This window comes from Tripterygium wilfordii, chromosome 13 (assembly GCF_013401445.1).
Source record: "Tripterygium wilfordii isolate XIE 37 chromosome 13, ASM1340144v1, whole genome shotgun sequence".
NCBI lineage: Eukaryota > Viridiplantae > Streptophyta > Magnoliopsida > Celastrales > Celastraceae > Tripterygium > Tripterygium wilfordii.
The window spans coordinates 8,955,663-8,959,076 of NC_052244.1; the positions used below are offsets into that span (position 1 = coordinate 8,955,663).

The 3,414-nt window shown below is 38.3% G+C and overlaps 1 non-coding gene across 1 annotated transcript; it reads right to left on the reverse strand.

Annotated features, from left to right (window-relative positions):
- Positions 1-2,858: 2,858 nt before the first annotated feature.
- On the reverse strand, positions 2,859-2,965 carry LOC120013991. Its single transcript, XR_005471525.1, has one exon. It is a non-coding gene; the product is annotated as a small nucleolar RNA R71 (small nucleolar RNA).
- Between the last annotated feature and the right edge of the window lie 449 nt (positions 2,966-3,414).

A 3,414-nucleotide genomic window follows, 5' to 3' on the forward strand; every position in this document is an offset into this window, starting at 1 on the left:
CTTCCCAACACCTCAAACAATAGTCTCATGATGGAATTCTATTTTTATGATTTATGAAACATGCATAATACATCACAAAGATGGGACGCAAGAGAAAAATATTCAATCAAAGGAATAGGAGCAAAGTCAAGGTACAAGGTAGGCCAAAATTTTTCAAGAATGCCTTCATCACTTTCAAAGAATAAAAACATAGCATTTACTTCAGATGGTCTAATGCAAGTTCTAACTATACAAAGTCATGAAATTCATAGCACATAAAATTTTCTGAAGGCTCCTCATAAGCTAATTTGTGTTGCAAATACTACATAAACTAAGCAGACATTCATTGCAAAAGATCATGCAAATAATCACACCATCAGTCTCAAAAACACTTCATAACAATTAAGCACAAGTATGTCAATTCTCTTCTCAAAGCAATCTCAAAATTTTTTGGCAAAAGTAAATTACCTCTCCCCCAAACTTGAAATTGACATTGTCCTCAATGTTTAAAAAGAAAGAACAAAAAGAAAATTTGTGATGTCGAAAATAAATAACAAAATTAAATGAATGAAAAGGAAGAGAGACTTAGCTGATTTAAGTTGTCAAAATTGTGCTCCTCTTCCATATGGGTTACTGATAGGTGTGATAATACCTATTGTTTTTGGTAGGAATCTCCCCCTCTTAAGCTTCATTTAAATAAATAATGAGTGTATTTATGTTTTGATTTGTATTTTTTTATAGGTTGATTGCGGTTTGGATGAAAAGTGATGAAAAAAGGGCTGAACTGAAGAAAATGTCCACCGACCTTCGTGTGTTCAAATACTTTTAACTTTTTGTCACGTTATCGGAATCAAGCGAAATAAAAGGCATTGGAAACTAGACATCTCAAGCTTTCCGTAGACGCTAAAATCGTGCAAATCGGACGTCGTATGGAGATTTTGGAAGCATTCCACGCCTAGGCGCAATATTTGTGCACGCCCAGTATCACTTGTGCACGCCCAGTCCAGCGAGTTGGGGCGTGAATTTGAAGTTGTGCACGCCTAGGATTGCGCCTAGGCGTGCGCCTAGGCGTGCGCCTAGGCGTGGTGCGCCTAGGCGTGAATACAACGCGCCTAGGCGCACAAGACAGTTTTTTGGGATGTTTTAATTCGCGAACTTGCCGAGCCGCAGGACACTTTTGAACCTAGAACTGATTTTCTGGGGAGCGAAACCAGAGGGGGAAGGCGATTCTTGGAGCTAGGAGGAGAGATTCTTCAGCTCAACTTGGATCTACTCAACTAATTGGGTTTATTCATGATTTTCTCATCTCTCCTTTTGTGTTTTTCTCTCATTATGTGTAACTAAATCTCTTGTGCCAAGGCTAGGATGAAGCCTTGGGTTTGATGACTTTGTTTATGACTTGATTTACATATATATGAGTTGATTTGGGTATAAATCTTGTGTTTCTATGTTTGATTGCAATTTCTTCATGCTTGTGGTGTTTGGCCAACACTTTAGGTTTTTGGATGAAATTGTTTGGAGAATTTGCTTAGACAATAATATGTCAAGTAGATTATGCTTCTTGAAACACTTGATTATGAATGTGTCTCCCTTTAATTAGGTGACAATTTTGTATGAATCCTAATCTCCATAGAACTCCATAAATTCCTATGCATGTTTAGACCAATAAGATGGCTAGAATGTATTTAGGAATATCCGACCTAGACCAATAAGATGGCTAGTAATCGATTTTAGGGAGATTTGGCTTAAGTGCGCTAAAACCGACTTAGGTACGGATTCGTTATGCCCGAATTAGCAAATATGTGTGTGAATTTATGTCATTCCAAGTCATTTCCCAAGGGGGATTCCGAAGCCTTGGTGTTCATCTCATATTTGTTAAATCATCTCATTTGCATTAGTTGCATCCTAATTCTAAGAAAATACCAAAAACACTTTGCTCTTTGCTTGTTTTAGTTTAATTACCAAACCAAACAATCTTGAGTTGAATTTTACTTTTGATTGCATTGTCCATATATACATACAAATAGACATTTGGATTAAACATAACACCGTCCCTGTGGATTCGACCCTTGCTTATCATTGTGCTGTAGTCGCCGACTAGTACACTTGCTAGTAAGGTTAATTTAGACCCAACAAGTTTATGGCGCCGTTGCCGGGGACGGTTGCTTATATTTGATCCATTCTTGTTTATATACATAGATACTTACATACTTAGTTTAGCTCTTTCTTACTTGATAATTAGTGATCCTTATACTTTTCTTTCTTGTTTGTAGTTCATGCAAGGAAGGCGTTCTCAAGATACAGAAATTCTTCCTGTCGATCTAGACTTGGAACGTGCACGAAGGAACAAGAAAGACAAGGATTTTCTTGAGGAGAAATCTTCCACTCGTTCTATCTCTCCTCCTATATCCAGCTCTAGTTCATCTAGTGACAACATTTTGGGAGAACATTCTGAACAGGAGAGCATGGCTGAGAATCGTGAGGAAGTTGGCAATAATGCCAACAATGCAAATGCTCCGGTCACAATCATGGACTACTCTATGCCACAATTCTCTACTAGACAATCTTGCATCATATTACCAACCATTCCGCCAAATCTATCTTATGAGCTTAAATGTCATGTGATTAACATGCTCCCATCATTCTCAGGAGCGGAAAATCAAGATGCTAGTGATCACATTGATAATTTTCTGGAAATTTGTGGCACTCAAAAAATTCAAGGCATATCTGAAGAATTCATACGGTTGAAGCTTTTTCCTTTTTCTCTTAAGGAAAGTGCTAAGATCTGGTTCAAGACTTTGCCACCAAATTCTATCACTTCTTGGGATCAACTTTCTGCTAAGTTTATTCAGAAGTTCTATACTCAATCAAGGACACAGAGGCTTCGGGATCAGATTTTCCATTTCAGACAGAACAAGGGAGAACCACTTTTTAAGGCTTGGGAGCGATATAAAACTTTATTGATTGGTTGCCCACATCATCAATTCTTGCCATGGCAGATTATATCATACTTTTACCAACATCTGGCTGATGAATGCCGCCATAGGTTAGATGCAGCTGCTGGAGGAAATATTATGGCTAAGGAACCGACTGAAGCCAATGAAATTATTGAGACTGTGGTAGCAAATTCCTCACAATGGGATAATCGTGATCTTGATGCTCCTAGACATATGGTTTATGAGGCTAGTGCTTCAAATTCAGAGATGGCGTCTGTGGCTAGGAAATTGGATGCGGTAGTAACTTTGCTGAGCAGAAATTTGGAGCCTTGTGGCATTTGTGGAGGCACCGATCATCCTACTCATGTATGTTCTAGAAGTGGGACATTTCCTGAAGCTGAAGTTAATGCAGTTCAACCTTTTCATAGGCAGCAGAATGATCCATTTTCTCACACATATAACCCAGGATGGAAGAATCACCCAAATTTCTCCTATGCTT